Source organism: Triturus cristatus, chromosome 6, assembly GCF_964204655.1.
Source record: "Triturus cristatus chromosome 6, aTriCri1.1, whole genome shotgun sequence".
Lineage (NCBI taxonomy): Eukaryota > Metazoa > Chordata > Amphibia > Caudata > Salamandridae > Triturus > Triturus cristatus.
In genome coordinates this window covers 1475597919-1475618056 of record NC_140589.1, presented here as the reverse complement: position 1 = coordinate 1475618056, position 20138 = coordinate 1475597919, and the positions used below count along the sequence as shown (strand labels likewise).

Here is a 20138-nt window from a genome sequence, read left to right as displayed (position 1 = left end):
ACATTTTTAAAAACAACTTTTTTATTGTTGTTTGCCAATGCTACATGGCATTAGCAAAAAGCATTTGCATAGCCAGTAGGTCCAAAGGAGAGACTTGTTCGCTTTACGAATGCTTGTTTTTGACAGCACTGTCTTCTACAGATAATCTGCATGGTTACTTTACTTTGCAATCATATTAGTCTTAAATGCCCATGCATAACCAACATATGCCAAGGCATTACTTCAAATGCTCAGACACTGCCTTCATAAACCTGGGTGCTGCCTCAAATGCTGTGGTACTGTCTCGGATGCACAGGCACAACCATCAATGCTCTGGTGCACCAAAATTGTAAAAAAATGTATATAGCGCTTACTACCCCTGATGACGCATTGAATCGCTTTTCGGCATGTAGCACGCTACTCCGGAACCTAAAAAAGATTAGTGGTGAATTAATATAGGGAAATATGAATTAATTAGAGCGGTGGACATGTGATTCTATTAGTTGGGTTGTAAAGGAGAATGGAGGGATAGAAAAGGGAAGAGTCTAGAAGTGTTTATTGGGAGATCGTAGTAGGAGGCTTGGGATGAGTAAAGGAGAGATGGAGGAGGTAAAAGTCTCTAGAAATGGATTGGGGAGATCATAGTAAAATGAGGTGTCGGATGAGTCTAAGGAGGGATACATGAGGGAAGAATTTATAAAGGGTTGTTTGGGAGATCTTGGTTGTAAAATGAGGTTTGGGGTGATGCACGGAGGGATAGAGGTAACGAGTTTAGAAAGGGCTATTTTGGAGATCAAAGTAGCAGAATGAGGCTTGGGATGGAGGTAGAGGATATATTGAAAGAGGAACTGGGTGAAACATAGGGTAGTGCATTGGCGAGATTTGCATTTTTAAATTATTTTTTACAGTAGTAGTAAAGTAGTAAATACAAAACCATACAAGTTAATGGAAGGCATACATGTGTAAGGAAGGTAGTAGATCCATGATTAAGCTGTATGTAATAAACTCACTTTCAAGTGTTGCTGTTTTGTAGGCTAATTTATGTGTTTGTTTTTCTTTTCAATAGTGAAGCAATTGCAGATAGTTATGACACATTTTACATATTGTTATAGATAAATGAAGAACCATAAACATCTAATCAAATAACTTCTACGAAAACTATGCAGTGACCTATATATGTTAAGCGTAGAATAATATAACCATAAGTAATATGTACATTTGTTAAGTAGACCTAAAGAATGTCTATATATTTATAATCCTATTTATACACATTTATACAGAGAAATAAACATATCTAGATGCACACATATAACCAAATGAAATGCTTATATATACAAGGATATGTGGTACATTTGTGTTCGAGTATGGTGGTCCTGTAGGGAACAGGCAACGCCTGAGTAGTACTCTGAAGAGAAGATGGTTATCCATAGATCTTATGTTTAGGGATAGTGAGTTCCATAGTTTGACTGCTTGAACCGAGAAGGATGTGCCATCTAATGGATTTTTTCTTGTATGGTGGGATTTTGAGGCCAGGTACCAATCTGGAGCGGAGGTTTCCTTGTTGAATGCATTTGGTGATTTTATTCCTGATGAAAAGCGGCACTGTTCCATGTATTGTTTTGTGGGGATACAAAGCAACTCGAATGTGGATCTCCTGGCACCGGGAAACCAATGTAGGGCCCTCAAGGCAGGGGAGATGTGGGTTTGTGGCTTTACATGTAAGAGTAGTCTGGCAGCAGAGTTCTGAATCCGTTTTGGTCTTTTCATAGTTGAAAAAGATGATCTGTGGTAGAGGCCACTGGCATAATCTAGTTTAGACAGTACAAGAGGGATAGTAGCCTGGACCTTGTGTGGAGATCCCAGGTGGGGAAAGATGCGTCGCAGAGTTTTCATTGTAATGAAGCTTGATCTTGCTAATTTTTCCACATGGGCATTCATTGATAGCTTGGAGTCCGTGGTAATGCCAAGCTTTCTTTCTTTTTTAGATACTTTAGGAGGTGGTCCCAGATCTTCAAGCCAGGTGGCGTGTGGAACATAATTTTTCCAAACACCACACAAGTATTTCCGTTTTGGAGGCATTCAATTCATGATGGCTCCATGTCATCCACTGGTAAAACTGCTCTGAGGCAACTGAAAATCTGTGAGTTTCCAGTGTTTTTGGGGCTTTCCAGTTTAAGTAGTATTTGTGTATCATCTGCATAGTAATAGCATGTGAGCTGAAATTCATTGATCGTTGCTGGTAATGACTTCATGTAGATGTTGAAAAGCATGGGTGAGATGATGGAGCCTTGCGGGACCCTGCTTTTGTGCAGTACAGATGAGAAAGATGGCGAATGGATAACGTTTGTTCTGTTTTTGAGGTATGATGTGACACAGTCGAGGGCAGTCCCCTCCATGCCAACTTCGTAGAGTCTTTGACACAGTTGAACATGACCCTCTAATACAAAGACAGCTGAGACAGAGAAGTAGTGCAGAAAGCCCGTTCCGGTCTACTGTGCTTTTAAGGTTATCCCAGATGGCGATGAGGGCAGATTCTGTGCCCCTTCCTGGACGGAATCGTGTTTGGATGTCTGAAAGTATGGAGATATTGTCAATGAATTGTGACATCTGGGCGAATGCTGCTCTTTCTATCAGTTTGCCCAGGAAAGGTCCATTTGTAATCAGTCTGTAGCTGTCTGGGTTAACTGGGTCCAGGTTCGTTTTCTTTAATAATGGGCATATGTATGCTTTTTTTTTTTTTTTAATGTCTTATGGAAAGATTCACGTAGTTAAGGAATTGATGATTCGTCTTACTGGTGTGGCAGCAGAGGTAGTTAGAAGAATGTTCTTGAATATTTCTGGTGGACAAGGGTCAGAAGGGCTGCCGACAGGCCTGCTTGTTTTACCAGCTCTATACATCCACTTAGTGATATTTGTTTGAAGGAATGGAGAGGCTGGGTTAGCCTACTATTGGAGGGGATTTTTGGAAGTAGGTTGGTGCTGGTGGTTTTCCTTTGTTTTAAAAAGTAGTCCAAAGTGTCTGCTTTGGTTGTGTAATGATTTGCCAGTTTGTCCCAGAATTCTCGACTAATGGGATGAGTTCCTTCTATGCATTTAGGTTTACGAAATACAGTGAGAATTTTATAAAATTCCTTATTTGCACATTTAGCATTTTGAATCCTGTCAGAATAGTACCTTTTTAAGTGTTTTTGATTGCTGACTTGTATAATCTGTTGAGTTTCTGTAGGTGAAGTTTGCCTTGATTGCTACTTGTTTTGAGCCAAGTGCTTTGCAGCTTTCTAATTTGCTATTTTATGTCTTCTAGTTCTGTATTTCTCCAAGGTGCCGGTTTTCTTTTGTCCTGTTTTGTTGTTCTGGGTGGTATTAGGATATCAAAAGCTTCCGGTAGCCACTCAAATAGCTTTTTAACAGAATATATTGTGTCTAAATCTGTGTTGGATGTTAATTGTGTTTCTTAGTACCTAAATTGAGTTTGTTCCACGTTCGATAGCTGGATGCATGTAAGGTTGTTTTAGGTGTGTTGCTTTATGGTGTTTTATGTTTGAAAGATGGCAAATGGTGGTCTAACCATGTGCTGGAGTAATCGTTTGAAAGGTAACTAGTTCTGGATTTGCAAAAATAACATCTAGGATGTGTCCAGCGATGTGTGGGTTTGTGGATGATATGATGTAGGTTCAGTGTGTCTAGGACAGTGATGATGGTTTTTGCGTGGGGCATATTGGGTTTGTCAAACCAAACGTTTGTCACCAAGAATGCATAGGTTGGAGTGTAGTGTTATCAGGTTAGAAATTGCGTCTAGAAATGTGTCTGGGAATGTTAAGTTGTTAGGTGGAGGTTTGTAAAGGAGAAGGAAATTACAGGAGGAAGTTGGTGTAGGGTTGCAGCTGGTAAATAGGGTCTCAACATTGTATGGAATCGTCACCAGCGTTATTGAGGTGTATTGTTTGCATCAATATAACAGCTAGTCCAACTCCTTGTTTGCCTATATGATTTTGTGTGATAGTTTGATGGCATAGAAGAATGATTTCATGCAACACCGGAGCAATGTCATCTGCCAACCATGTTTAGGTTAAGAAGGGTAAGTCGGGTTGTGTGTCAATGAGTAAGTCGTAGATGTGATGCTTGTTTATAGAGAGATCGAGCAATTATTAGTAGGCAGTTTAGAGACTAAGTTTTGGCGGTGGTGTGACTTTGTTTTGTAGAAGGAGCAGTATTTTTGGAACTTGTAGCCGGTGTGTCATTAGTGCTGGTATTAGTTGTATGAGGGTAGCAATAGTATTGTTCTGTATTGTATTCTTCGTCCAGAAGGCATTTTGATGGGTATATGTGTGTAGATGGTGACGATGGTGGTTGAGAGTGAGTTGGTGAGCTGTGTTTTTGTAGAGCATTCTTTCATCACAAAAAAGGTTGGGGAGGTTTCTAGGAAATTTAGAAACCTTCCAGGGTTAGCTCCCCGACCTACAAATATGCCACAATCGAGAAAACCCTGTCTCCAGAAGCTAACCAACAACTGCCAAAACTAAGACCTAACCACAAAGGGTTACCCCTCCAAAAGGAAGAATTCCCCCATCAAAGGCTGCACGCCCCACCATGGGACTCCCCTTGCGATACCCAGCCATGGCATGGCCCACAAAATATACCAGATGCAGCTTCATAGCGCACATATAGCTTCAAATTCTTCTGTAGCGTCACATCCTGGTTGCAGCCTCCCGCTATGATATAGCTTTAGTGCAGCCACACGAAGCTCTTGACATAGCACCTCATCCTTCCCCTCTTCTGCCTGAGGAGGTATGTGCTGAGGGCCCAGTATTGACAGAGAAAGCGAGGCCTGTGGTCATGGAGACCTATGCAGATGAGGTGTGCTAGTGCGCACCTTCTCAGGAGACAGCATGTGGTCCCATGGCCACACCAGCAAAGGGCGAGTCCCTCTCAAACTTTGCCCTTACTCTAACTTTTCGGGAAAAAATTCTGCTGTGGGGCTGAAGGGCCTTTAACCCTTGAACCGCCTCCGATGTCCTTCTGAGCAGATAAACTGAGCAGGGACATGTTGGACTTAAAGAAAGTAACCTTGTGGTTTGAGAGCTCAGTGTAGATTTTTGCTTCTCTAGCTTCCCCGCCACTTCAGAGTCAGAGGGTCCGATGAAGCGCTCTGGGGTAATGAGGGTCGAGGCAGGGGTAGTGACTGTTGGCGCCCTGGCACTGACTAACTGGGTGGCGAGTGTGGAGAAGGGGAAACTACATCCAGCGTGCTTACCTAGCATTACATTCAGTATCTGCAGGACAACACAATAACTGTTCCTGTTAAAGGAACCACTCCTGTTAGAGAGGGGCAACTAAACAGCTGTGTATTTTAACATGTATTAAGAAATATTTTGGGTTGGGAAATTAATGCCTTGTGCTGTAGTGAGGTGGTTGTGTTCTCTCAGGTAACAGTTAATAAACGTGTACATTGGTGGATATTTGTATTTCCTCCTTGTTCTAGGATGCTTGGCCAACCCCCCTCCTCGCTACCATCCATCTGGTTCTCTCCGCTAATAATAGACAAAAATTGTGCTAGTCTTTAAAATAAATTCAGCTGATGGCAGACTAGACGGTTCCGAATCAGCAGGTGCTGAAGATTGAGCCAGACAATATCCAGCCGTCCGCTTCAGCTGCCTGGTAGGCTGTTGCAAGCTGAAAAAAAACTCTGATACCATTCAGGCACATAGCAACTAGATGAGAGTAACTTTGGTACTGGGCTGTAAATGTTGCTGCAACTTTTTCCACTCTGCAGGTCCCACTCAGGAGTGCAGGTCTCCCCTCCTAAACATGACAGCCAATCACTTAGCGAGGCAGGCCTACGTGAGTGAGCTCCTATCCCATCTAGAATCTCAGCATGATGCCGATATTCCACCTGGTAATGGAAACCTATCGGGGTTGAGCACACTTCCCCCTTTTGCGTGCAATAAGTGTTTACAATTATGTGTTAGTGGCCTCCACTGATCAGGGCTTACATGGCAAAGGACTCTAGACCAATGTATAGCACAATCTGTATGACGCTTTGTCATCTATTGGGGTTCGCTCCCAGTTTACCACTCCTCCTCCCTGGTAATAAACCATTACTCTATTGCACTTTTCTTCCAGAATTCCATTCCGAGACAGCTGACCATCTCTATGCCCCCTCAGCCTCCCTGAAACTTAAGGGGTAGATGAGAGCATGACTTTATCCCCATGACAATTGATCCCAGGATTTGCCACATCCGTACACCTTCACCCTCCTCGGAAATAAGGGGCTAGATAAGGCCATTTTTATTGGACACGGATGCTCTGCAGTAGCATTTTAGCATGTCCCTGTTTAAAGTTTGAGGATTAGGTGTTCACACTTAGCGCTGCCACACCTGTGATGGTGACTTGGAAACTAAAATGCTCCTCAACCAGAGCCCCTAAACGGCATTCCAGTGCGACACTACAAAGGGACTTGTAGACTACTCTTTCCAGCCTGCTAAGCACAACTGGTGTAGTGCTGGTTTTGGGAGGTGCTGACTACCCAGCCTCTCTCTCTGACTGAAGAAGTTGGAAGAGTGCCCTGGCCGTGAGCTGGTCCACCCCCAACAAGCTGATCAGGGCCGGACTGGGAAGTGAAAGCAGCCCTGGCAAATTTTACCAGACCAGCCCCCATCCGGCGCATTGCGAGCGAGCGCAGCGAGCGAGCCCAACCTCTACTAGGTTCACCCCCCCCCCCAAGAAAATTTTGGAAAAAGACAGTCCAAAATGGTAAATTTTACAGCACATTTTTCATTACATATTCAATTGTATCAGCTTTCAAAGGACAGTAAATAGTAGATGATGACCTTAAAAAGCACCAGGTTACCCACCCAGTCATATGTGTACCCATAGACATTCTTTCAGAGAGCACCAAAAATAGACACAAGTAGTGAATCAGAGAGAACAAAGTAAAAGTGAGACCAGCCCCCCCATGTGTGTGGATGGATGGATGTATTGAGGTATGGAGGGATGGGTGGCTTGATGGATTAGGTAGGTAGTCATGTAGGTAGATAGACAGACAGATGAAGAGACTCCAAGTCCGGCACCACCAATAAAATGTAACTTTAAATGTGGATAGACACTAGACAGACAGCCTGACTGACTCCGGTAACACCCATAACGTTTACATTTAAATGTGGATAGAGACAGACAGACAGAAAGACAGGCTGACTGACTCCATAGAATCCATAGCATGGAAATGACCGTATATGCGTACAATGGAGTATATCGAAGAAAGAACGTGTGACATCAATATTAAGGTAGAAACAAAAAAAGAGGGGGTAAACAAAGTTAAATGAAGTAAAATCAGGTCTCGACAAATCAATGCATAGAAGTGTTACTAGAGAGACACAACATAGATCACAGAAACAGACCAGCCTCTAACACGGAGAGGGAGGCCTAACTGGTGTTTACCCTGAGCACATTTTCAAAGCCATAAGAGTGACACATCATGGCATTTAATTAAGGTCATCAAACATATGCCCTTAAAACTACAACTAGAGTAGTCCGCCTTGTGGCCTGCTTGGCGTGAATGCGCGCGCCTTGAGCGCCCGCACCACCCCCAGGTTTTATAGCGCTATGTTTTGGTAACGCAATAAGAAATTGTGTTATTGGCATTTCGCACCATTTTATCCCTTTTTGTGCTCACTTCACAGGTCCCATTCAAAGTGCGGATAATGGACTCTGCTTCCTTTGCCCTCACAAAACAACTTCAGCTGTATCCGCCGTGCATGCCGCTCGCCTGGTGATCAGACCCAGGTTCTGGATACCGTACAGACACGGATGGGCGCAAACAGCCTTGCCTTTGGCGCCCCTTCAGTACTTCAAAATTTAAAACGGGAAGAAATTGGGGCAGGATAAGAGGCTATCTTCCAACTGACGTCCAATTGCCACTCACTCCAAATTCCCTCACCATTCTAAATTCCAAAAATCAAGCCATATTCATTCTCACTTTCCCTTTTCCAGTTAGGCAACATTCTAACAACAACTCAACTCAAACCTACAAGTCTCATCATAAAAATTAAGTGCTTTGGCTCTTGGTTATGCACAGATATAGATTTAGAGCTCAGGAATGGGCTGGACTGAAAGATGTTTAAACCAGCTCCAAACTACAGAGGGCACAACTGTAATGGGGATATGCGGCTATGTGCAGGTAATGGGAGCCCATCCTGCTCTGAAAGCAGCCATCTAGCCTGTAGTCTATTTGGAAAATGATAGAGTGGTACTGTGTTCAGCTCAGCCCGGGCTCAGAATGTTATCCTACAGGCAGAGTGTACTTATGAGCACAGTTCCCTCTAATCTGAGGGTGTGAGTGGTCGCCTATACTGTGCTTTTAATCTGCGCAGTGAGCCTGAGGAAGCGCAAACCACACTGGATGCTATGACAGCCATAAATTACTTCATTAGTCCCTACGTAGTGGAGAGCAGTGATAAAAAATCTGATAGTGTATTTATTTTCAGCTAAGTAGTGCACTGCACAAGGCCTACATAGTTGACTGGGGAAATAGAGAAGAAGTGGCTGCTAGGGACTGTTTATTTGTAGGGATGTGACCAGAGGGGGAAGCTTAGAAGCTACAGCACATATGTATTGCCATGGAAGCTTTAGTTGGTGATTCTACATTTAGACATGCCAATAGGGTGAATGTGAACACCTGGAGTGAACCAGTCCTGACTCCGCAGGAAAGCATCCCCAAATGACTATAGAGTCCAAGCTAGTTACCAGTTTTCAATTAGTAGCGAGTACAGTATGGCAATCCAGGCTCAAGCCCCCTCTTATTCCATCAGAATGCGCGAATATGGCGTCTGCTCTGGTCCGAGTCTGACCTCATAACCTAGACTAGAGGCAGGAGGTCAGCCCAGCCGAGGCCCGAGCCAGTGCCGCCACCACCACCATTGTATCCCTCTCTCTTTTACTACAAAAACATATACCTCCATTTGTGGAGATCTACACTTCCATGGTTGAAGTCTTTGCACATAAGACATATATCCCTGGGTCATGTACTGTTCAGTCCAAATTCCCTAAGGTATATATTTTTTAAATATCTCCAGATTCTGTTTATCAACCTTTGAAAGGAGTGGTATCTTAAAGTACCATTGTGAGAAGATGGATACCCCTTTAGAGTCTAATATTAAAGGAGTTTTTTTAATGTTTATTTTTTATATAACTGCACAAACGATATAGAAAATTTCTGCAATAAATGAAGCAATAAATACGATTTCTACATTACAAAGTCGTTCATCAAGAGCATTTCATAACATAGAAGCCTGCTGATGTCGTCAAATCTGTGGATGTAACATTATTTTACTGTATGTCGTTTATAGAGAACATCTGCCAATCTCTGTAATGAAATGCAAATGTTACCTCAAATTGTAATAGATGCAGGGTGGATGGGGACAGCTTGTCTCATGGCCTTAACAACCTATCCCTCAACAAATCTATTAGACGTTGCATTTTTTCCACATGTTGGATATACGTTGTTGCAATGTCAGGAGAATGGTACATGTGATTCTACTGGGCAATGATAAGCATGTACAAAATTAGTCAGCAGTATCTATATTTACTAATATGGGTATTGCATAGCTTGTAACTTCCAGAGGAAGAGGGAGTCCGACCAAGTCATTTGCAGTGATCGAGCACGGACATCGATTGCTTTGTAAATTAATACAGTATAGTCGACAAGAGAGATCAGAGAGACACTCGGTGCTAAAGTGATGAAATAATGGTATTACTTAGAGAAAGTTAATTAAAGTCAAGGTGCACTTAGATATTTAGTTATTTACGTGAAACTGATTATTTCATAATGTAATGCGTTGCAAATGTTTTGATCTAATTTCAGTGGCGGCTGGTGAAGTTTCAAAGTGTGGTGCTGAAGGGCAGGGGGAGCACAGGGTGAGGGGTACGGACACATGAAACAAATCAACACAAACTCACAAAGGCACACTAACCACAGTTAAACATAAAACCTCCATGTGCACACATTAAACTAAACTAAAATAGTAGGTTCCAAGAAACAGCCTGGTCACAGACAACATCAGCCACAGGCACCAACACAGACCAGAGGACCAGCAGACTCAAAAGGGCGAAAGAAAGGCAGCATCGAAAACATACTGCCCACAAACAGCAAGACAAAAAAACCCACTAAAAGTATAAACTGTAGTCTATGTTAGCTAGCTAGCGTGTGTACTTTGGCACTGCATGTCTGAATTTTCATGCCAGATCCACGCCTCTCTCTCTCAATCCCCAATCTCTTTTGCACACACCACAACCCCATCCACCACTCGGGCAATTGCTGCCACCTGTTTGTGCACAACACAAGGCAACTCTGCCCCGCTACTCTCTGCCCTTTTTGTCTCCCTGCACTGGAGTAACACGTCTATATAGTCCACCACCTCGCTCCGAGCCTCTGCCCTATGCCTGGTTACTTAGGCCCCTGCCCGGTTCCGCGACCGCAGTGGATTTATTTTGTGAGCACTGCTCAGGAAATCCACTGCGCTGCGGTCGCGGAACCGGGCCGTGGCCTAACCAACCAGGCTTTTACTTTTAATTCTGTCCCATTCGCGACGCCCCCAGTCCAATGGCCAATTGCCATGAATTGATCAAACGATCACGCAGCGTACCACACCTTTACCAGTCTCCTATTTGGGTGACTTGGGCGAAGTAACATTGATGGCAACATCCCACTCTGAAAACTGTGCCAGCACCAGGGGATAAAGTCAATTTAAAGGATTTCTTTCTTTCCACTACATCTGTGGCTTCTCTCAGCACTGAAGTGGGGCTTTGAGGGGAGGAAGTGCACTGTGATGGCGTCCCAACAAACTCAGCAGGGCACGAGGAGGAGTTTAGAGTGCTGTGGAGGGAAATACCGTTATCTCAAACTGCTGAAAGTAAGGCGGACAGAGTAGAAAAGCTATTCCTTAAGAATGTGACGATAGAAAGCAGAAGTCCCAGAGCCCTCTGCTGGGCCTCGTTAATTGCCTCTTAAACAGCACGAGTCGCTGTTCTCAATGTGACGTTCTTGCTCTCACTATCTCTCTCACGCTCGCATGCTCTCACACTTCTGCACCCTCACTTTCTCTTTGCGAGAACTGGGCTGATACCTCGTCGGAGTTTTTTTCTTAAAGTTTTTTGGGTCCAATTTGGAATCATGAGAACGCAGCAAGTAACAAAAGAAAGTCCAGAGGCTGATCCCACCCCTTCATTTCCTAGTTCATCTCAATTTCTGGCAGAAGTTAGGAGGGCTCTGCCTGACACTCACCTGCGTACGCCGGGCGGCAGACACACAGGTGCAGGCAGCTAGGCTAGAAATAATTAAATTATCCAGCCTCTCTCTTTCTCTGGCGTAGTGGCGTCCTCTGCCTTGCAGACTCCAGTCACGCGCACTTTCTATTGTGTGACCCCCAATGCGCTTGCGCACGATCACCAGACTCGACCCCACCCTAAGGGTGAATAACTGTATGTACCGCGGCGCGCAGATTAAAAGAGAGCGCTGCGCGCGGTGCGTGCATATCATGGTGCAGAGTACGTATTTTTTTTAAATAATAATTAGTCCTGGTTACAAATAAAATTTGGTTGACATGACATCACGGATATGGACGGAACCTGCCAGCAGCTGCATTTTATGCAGAGATAGTTGTGCTGGTTTGCTCGATCACGCCGCCCTCAGGGTCCAAATCGGCCCCCCAGCAACAAAACCGGCCCCCAAGCAACAAAACCGGCCCCCACCCAATCCAGCCTACCGGGGGATTGCCCGGTGCCCGGCATTACCAGTCCGGGCCTGAAGCTGATAGATCTGACCTAGGCCTTCTGTTTTAATGTAATCACTCTAGTGGTTGTTGTGTTTCCCCTTCATGGTATAGCTGCTAATGCTGAACTCTGGCTGTGTCTTGTTTGGAGGAACATCTTGCTTGCTCGCATCTCCAACACCCTAAATTTCCCACTTTCCGAGTTCTGTTAATTGTCCGACCTGAAGCTGATGCACATTGGAGCCTATTGTCTGATATGCCTTCTGTGCTTGCTTTCCCCGTTGACAATGTCTGTGGAATTATTTATGCATCGGTGGTGTTTGCTCACCTTATCAGTTGCACCAGCAAAAGCCTAATTGGGTATCAAGTAGTGCCCACTGACACGAAGTACATTGCTTCAGTGGGCTACATCCATTCAAAGCTGAGGCATCATCCGTATACAGTGAAATCCTTAATCAAAACATTATCAGCTTGCAGTCCATGTCACAAGGCTTACATTACTTTAGATGGCGATTGAGGTTTTTTCTCAGACATTTGCAAAATGGCATTCTTAAGTGTTTCAGAATCAATGTTGTGTCTCGGAAGAATCCGAAGAAGAGTCCCCTTTCATGCCTACTTGAGCTCTGAGCACTCGTATTAAGCAAAAATATGGCCAGCATGCTAACCTGAGATAAACCCACAAAGGTTTCCCCATTGCCCACTGTGGGCATCTAATGCTGTACCCCAGAAAAGGTACAAGAAATGAAAACTTTAAGACCTTGAGTTCACTACACTATTTGTGCAAATTGATTAGACCTGCCTAGCATGAGAGTGAACCTAAATATGTCATAAGTGGCACGCTTGTATCATGATAGTTAACATAAGCAAACAAAATGGTGTTTGGCAAGTGTGGTAATGTTAAGAATACTTGCGAGCAGTGTCTCCATTGTTAACTTTGGCAGTCATTGTGGTTGCCGGGCATCACGGGTTGCTGGAATGCTTGGGAACAGTAGAACGTTACAACAAACAAATGATGGACGGAATGCTGACAATGCAGACATTCTCCCCCAGTCAAGAGATCTGGGTTAAATCCATCGTTCTTTTGCCCACTACGCCACCCCAGTTTAGACATGGCCATATGCAAATCAGTCTTGACCCTGTGCCTCATGGGAACAGTCCAGCCCGAACTGCCAAGCCATGTCTTCCCTGGACCAGAATCAAGCATCCTAGGACCGGTTTCTGGCTATCAGCCGTCATCGGCCAGGGTAGCTTGACTCCAGTGGCGTAGTGAGCATGGGTCCCCTAGGTTCTTTACCGCAGGTTTGGGGGAGGGTGCTGGGCCCAATTCTCCAGGCCACCAATTGGGAGACCATCTTGTTACTGCTTCTCTGAATAGCATGATTTCTGTTTTCTCAGCATTCAGCTGGAGGAAGTTGTTGCTCATCCGGTCAGTGATGATTCTCATGCCCTCCGAAAAGGTGGCCTGAATGCTGGTGTGTTGCAAGTGGTGTGACATAAATATTGAATAGGGTCAGGCTCAAACAAGAGCCCTGGGGTATCCCCTTGGTGACAATGGTAGTTTGTGATCTGAAAGGGCCAAGGTTAATGGTTTTCGTTCTTTCAGCTAGAAAGTTTGTCATCCGTTTGAATGCCATCCCCTCAATGCCTATGTCTCTGAGCCTTCCTAGCAAGATCTGGTGAGAAATGGTATCGAATGCAGCAGAGAGGTCCAGCAGTATGAGAAGTACGGCCTGACCCCTGTCTGCTAGCATTCGAATGTCTAACTGTCACAAGTACCGTTTTCATACTGTGTCTGGGTCGGAATCCTGACTGTGATGGATCGAGGCTATTGGAGGATTCTAGGAAACTGGTCAGGTGTTTGTGTTTCTCTAGCAATTTACTTTGTAACGGGAGTAGAGAAATGGGTCGGTAGTTAGTAACGTCATTGGGGGAGAGTTTGGCATTTTTCCTGATTGCCAGGATCTGAGCTGCTTTCCATTCCTCAGGGAGCCTGCCTTCCTTTAGAGAACTATTTAAGATGGAGCAGATAGGGGCTGCGAGCTGGTTTGCTAGTAGGGCGGAGGTTTTGGCTGAAATCAGGTCTGCAAGAGAGCCAGATTTAGTTGTTTTTAGTAGTGCTTTAGTTTCTTCAAGGGAAAGCGGAGGAAATTCCTCTAATCTATGCAAGCTGGGTATGGTAGAGAAGTTTGTAGTTATTGCTTATTCGAGTGGCGTTGGATCCCGTGATCTTATTGTAGATATTGTCAATTTTTGAGGTGAGTTGTCTTGTGATGTTGTCACATAGTGTCTGGGAGGGTTCCTCTTCCGTATTACATGCTTTCGGGTTGATGAATGTGTTGAGGACCTGGAATAGTGCTTTGGAGGAGTTATCTGCCTGATCAAGTAGGTTAGCTATGTGCATTTTTCTGGCTTTTTATAAGTTGCTGTTGTATTTGGAGAGGGCAAATTTAAACCTTTCTCTGTCGTGGTGATCGTGTGTGCACCGCCAATGTCGTTCTAATTTCTTGCATTGGCTTTTTTCGGTCCTGAGGTTGGTAGTGTACCAAGGTGTCTGTGGTCGTTTAGGGGTCGCCCACTGTGTTTTCAAGGGTATCAGCATATTTATTGTGGATACTATATTTTCCAGGAGGTATCTGAGGCGAGATTCAACATTGTCCCAGTCGGTGTACTGTGGTGGAACAAAAGTGTCTTGGAATAGAGTGGGTGTCAGTTTATACCACTGTCTATTTTTCTTTAGGGTATGACACCTTCGGATATTCTGCTCTTTAGGTCCAGTAATGCAAAATTAAATTTTAGAGTGGTCCGACCATGTAAGAGTGTAGGTTGTTCCACAAAGGATGTTAGGCGAGTTTGTGAGGACTAAATCTAGCCTGTGCCCTGCTGTGAGTTGGTTCTTTATTAATTTTGATCAATTCAAGAGTCTCAAGCTCCGTCAGGAGAGAGGAAGCGTCAGGATCGTTGGGGTTTTCGCTATGTATATTTATGTCTCCGAGGAGCAAGAGATTTTTAGGTGAGATGACATATGGGGAAATTAGGTCCATGAGCTTGGTGACGGAATCGAGGAGTGGCCCCGGAGGGCGGTATACAAGGGCACATTTCCAACTAAGTTGCCCATGTAGATAGATTCTAAAAACAAGAATTTCTATATTGTCATTGCTTAGTTGATCTAAGATAGTAACTTTTATGGGATCTCTATAAATGATCGCTACCCCACCCCCTGTTTTTGGTGGTCTATCGAGCTTCTGGATGTGATAGCCATTGGGTAGGGCTATAGCTATCGCAGGATCTGAAGTGGGCTTAATCCATGTTTCCGTCAGTAACCCGATGTCTGGGAGGGAAGAGGAAAGCATGTCCCATATATTAAAGGCGTGCTTGGGAAGCGATCTAACATTGGCTAAGAAGAAAACCCAGCTGCCAGTTTTCTTGGTAGCGTGTGCCGGACATAGTTGTTTAATGTTGGCCTGATGCGAGGTGCCATTTACAGTGTGAAGATCTGCGGTATTGCTTTTACCTTGTGATGGTAGCACATTTTATGCAAGAAAAAGGGCCTTCAGCTACAGTTGAGGAGGAGCAGTGGCTAATTACTTGCAAATCGCGCCAGTATCGCTTATCCCTGATTCTTAGTAGGTCTCGGCTATTATAGGTGAGGTGTTTGACCGGGCTGGTTACCTGATCTCTAGTGGGACCGGCAGGGGTTCTGGTGCCATCCAGGCGCGGACGGGTGCATACGGGCTAGCCTTTGGCGCGCCAGCGGCGCGTCTGCTGCGCGCTGGTCTACCCATGTGTTTTATACAGCAGGCAGCTAGACTGCTGACCTAGGGATGTGATCCACACGTCACTTCCGGTCTCCCTCCACACAATCTGAACAATCCGTGGTGGAACGGGGAGACGCCCAACTAGGTGAGACGTAAGTGGATATAGTGGTGCTGTGAGGTTTAAAATGTGACTTATTAAAACAATTGTGCACATTAATCGGACGATATTTCTTAAAAACGATCAAGAGCATTCTCGAGTGCAGTACTTTGAGGTGAGGTAAGCAAGCGCTATGTAAAGGTATCAGGATTTCCAAGGAGCCCTTTCCCAGGCGCTCCCAATTCAGCAATAGCGAGCTTACTGTTAGTTCAGTTCACGGAAGCTGTTCGGCAACACCTTCAGGAAGCTCCTTTCAGAGGCTGAGCTAGATAATCCAGTTTAGCTAATGGATAGAGGACTGTGCCTTCTTGATTTGCTTGACGTAAGGGGAATAATATCCAGAATTCAATGATTCTTTCCAAAACAGATGTGTGTATTGCGAATTTTCACACACAAAGCAAAGAACAGCCGACACGTGTTTTGCCCATGTGGCCCGACGGCTTTCTCAAGGAAGAAATTTGTTGCTGGTAATCCAGTCCCGTGGCAGTCATATGTGGCAGTCTCTGCGGTCCCAGGAGAAGTAGATAATCCAGCTAGAATTGGTTAAGTTTGTCAAAGTGGCATAAGACCATTGCTTGAATGACTTTAACAACTGTATGAAGCATAAAACATCAAGTTCAGCTTCATTTACTGTGGCTCTGCAAGCCTAAGACAAAGAAGTGCAATATTCACGAAAGCCAATCTCTACAGTAAAAAATCAGCTGTATCGCCTGACCTTAAATATTTATTTTAATTAATTGTCAACTAGAAGTCCGTGCAGTTTGGATATGAGAAATCTCTGAAAAGAGCTTCCTGAAGAAGCTGCCGAACAGCTGCATTGAACTCCACTACAGTGGGTGGCTGCTTCTTAAGGAATTGATTGTGACACCAACAGACTGTGTTTGGTGTTGGGTATCCTGCGTGTCATTATCGCTATTGTTAATTGGTGGCTTCTAAGAAGCATTATTCCAGGATGAATTAAAAATGCAACTTTCTATTTCAAAGTTTAAAATGGATTTTTATCTGGTTATACCATTTGTGCGAGTTTCTGTTTAGTGGTGCCTAGTAGAAGAACATTTACTTGTGCTTCTTTCAATGCCTTAGCAAAATTGGCAACTCAAGCATGTAATTTCTGTAGTGGAGGGTGATGGTTTCCTCCCAAGTCTTGCTTATAGTTTTGACGGCCACCTATGTTTTTTGGTTCTCTTTAGGTCTATATAGTCTATTACAGCCACTCATGTGGCCCCATTTCTCAGTAGCCGCAGCACCACCTCATAGTTCCATCACTTGTCTGTTGCTGTAATTTGAAGTTTAAAAACACTTTCATGTTGATCAGCCTGAAGTTTATGCTCTGGCTCCATGATAACCTGGAGTTTCTAAATAGTTGCATAAGTTATTGGAAGCAGTTGTTGTGCGTGCGCACTTCTTGAAACACATTTACAAACGTGTAATATTAACTGCAAGGTACTGGATCCCATGATTGGCTTAAAATGTCAGTATCTCAGTTTAGAAATCTTTGTAGTAGGAATTTGCATCTAGTTTAACATCTCTAACTTGTATTTTGTCTTGCGTAATTATTCCCTTTTAATCTCTACGTGTACAGTACTGCTACAAACTACACTCTAGCATATCACGTTTTTTGTGACATGCCACACACATTCCGCATCTTAAGATTGCATATGGATGGATTCGGTGACTTTTACTACTACATTAATGCCTTTTTATCAAGCAGGAATTCTAACCAGAAGGTGAACCACCTGGGACTGTAGTAGGCAAGCTTCCTGCATCTTCAAATGATCTCCCTTAAAACGTCTATTTCAGTCCCTAAAGACACCCATTGCAAAACAATAAAAAAAATAATTCTACTGTGGTCAGAACATCTAATCAGTTACCTTAGTGCAAAAGGGGGTCCAACAAAGTTACTTAGGTGTACCATAGTTTCCGGATAACAAAAAGGTGTACCAGAGTTTCTGGATAACCATTGGGAGTTCTTTAGAAGTGTTCTAAACAAATGTACTATGTCAATTTCTGAAAATGTGGCATGGATCTGGGCCTCCTGGTCCTACACTGAACACATATCAACTAGTGGGTTAAAGCAGGTTGACTATGTATCTTTAAGGACCCTAGGTGTCACTTTTCATACAACCTTCCACAAGTTTGCCCTCTTCTTAAGTAAACATCGATTAGTAGAACTTTTGATTCAAGAAATGTACTTTGGCAATATGACTGGCCCCTTGTCTGAGGACCTTTCAAACACAGTAAACAGATTGAAGTTCCCATGGTCCTCTAGTACATGGGAGCAAGAACCGAGGGGGGTGGGGGTAGGTCTAAAAAATTATTCGTGCCTAAAGCATGTCACTTTGCAATCACTATGATAGGATATATATTTATTCACGGAGGCAATGTAAATCTCCCTGGGACGTCCCAAATTGTTCGGTCCAGGTGCGAATAGTTCGTTTATCCAGTACTTTTTTTCCATTCTAATGATTGTAGTAGTGTCCTTTTCCCAAAAAAATGCACACCTACATACTCCACAGTGCACAGAAAATACGTAACTGGGTAAGCTCCTCCGGTCTGGCACGCAATATCCTGACTGCTGTAAATTCTGCTACCTATGATTGCAAGGGTGTCCGTCTCCCTCCGATGGTGGTCATTCCATCCAGATTTACAATTCTGGGAGCACGGTCTAACAATATGAAAAGCCTTTTGCAGCCCGTAGACTAGACAGACCACCAACAAACTCGCACTTTTTTGTATGTAAAACAAAAATGTTTACTGAGTGGATGACCACAACCAGGCACCCACTTGACAGACCCTTGTGCATTTCGAACAACTACCCCACAGCATTTGCTATTCAGGCTTTAGAGCTCCCACCTGGCAGGCATGGAGTTCTAAGTTGGGTGGGAATTCCTACACCGGGGGGGCGGCGTGGAGGTCCTCGTCTTCATTCACCCAATGGGCAATCGAGCCACTCGCCGAGGTATCAATGAGGCCCTTCACTGTTGAAATGGAAACCACAAAACTAGATGCAGTTTAAACACACCTGCTTGCACGTTACCATTTGTTCACACCAAGATTGGGTCCTATGCAGGGCCGGCTTTAGGGCGGTGTGACTGGTGCGGCCTCACTGGGTGCTGACCTGTGACCTCGGGGGGTGCTGTGTTTAGCAATATCTTATGTTGTGAGAGATGAGGGGAACGTTTGCAGGTGGTAGTGAGAGAATCCGAGGAGGCGGTCATGGGACGTGGGGGCGCCAAAAGAGATTGTCGCAGCGGGTGCGACCAGCGCTAAAGCCGGCCCTGGTCCTATGATATAGTTTAGAAGAACAATAAGAACATTAAGGTAGTGAGGGAGTCCATCCTTTGACTTTTTTTTTTTTTTCATTTGAAACGCCTATAAATATAATTTGCTTTTGAGTTTCTGCAGGGTTTTTACATGTAGACACAAGCTCAGTCATGGACAGCCGTGAGGGCGGAGGGTCATGAAGCCGCAGCAGAGAGGCAGGAGTGTTGGCAGTCTGTACCACATCACTGTTCACACAAGTTTAGCCATATATCCTGAGACCCAGCTTTATAGTTGGTGAGGAGGTCCACCGGACTCGCAGTGGATCAGCAGCTAAGTCAGCACAGGTTATGGGAGATGTTCAGAATTTTGAAGTCGTTGCCACAGGCTCATCTGTATGACCTGGTCTGGAGCTGACCTGGTGGCGCACCATACCAGTGAATGAGGTCAGCATCAGCAGTGAGAGACCCAACTTTGTCACAGTATCAAACTTCAGACCATTCTTATCAATGGAGGTGCCTGAAGTCCACCCAGCGCAGCAAGGCCAGCCGGCATTGACCTTTGACTGCCCCAACTCTCTGGAGTCCGAGGGCAGTAGTGCCAAATACCTGAAAGAGCAAGACGCACAGCAAGCACTGTCAAGTGACATAGCTCCAGGGCTTTAAGTGGGGAAAAAAACTGGGGGTGCTCTAAAAGGGGTGACACAAATTTCTTAAAGGGGTGTGGCCTATCCGACTAGGTCTAATCAAGGTAACTAGCATTGTGTGCTTAAGAAAATCATGAAGTCGCATCCAGCAAAGGATAATAAAATCTGCAAAAAGGTGTATTTATTAGGTATAAGCCATAAAATACCAAACACTTTAAAAAACACTGTCTGGGCATTGGTTGCACTTCGTTAGTATCAGTTTAGTACCTAAATAAAGGAATAAGCAACAGAAAGGTGACCAGTCCAACTTTGCAAATGACCTTCCCTTGCCCGGCAACCAGTGTCACTGCCTTTGTAATAACTTTTGAACTGTTTGGGTTAGACACAATTTTCGTTTTTGCGAAAATCTGCAGTTTATGCTGCAGATGATGGATTATGTGGCAAATGCGGCAAATCTATATTGTGCATAAATCTCTGCAGCCCCACAATCGCATCATTCCAGGGGCCCTGCCTATAACCTCACCATCTAAACCAAGCCAGCAGACAGGAGTGCTATATAAACCATTAAATAAAGT

At 44.3% G+C, this 20138-nt stretch overlaps 1 protein-coding gene across 4 annotated transcripts in view; it reads left to right on the top strand.

The window, feature by feature from the left end:
• The window catches only part of LOC146821566 (N-acetyllactosaminide beta-1,3-N-acetylglucosaminyltransferase 2-like), a 140389-nt gene that overhangs the window by 68173 nt on the left and 52078 nt on the right, over nucleotides 1-20138 (top strand). The window contains exon 1 of one of the 4 annotated variants that reach the window (XM_085612576.1): nucleotides 1965-2119. The exons of the other annotated variants lie outside the window; for them this stretch is intronic. The gene's annotated coding sequence lies outside the window, so the exon portion shown is untranslated. Of the gene's footprint in view, nucleotides 1-1964; nucleotides 2120-20138 lie in introns of those variants that run through there. 4 annotated transcript variants of the gene reach the window in all.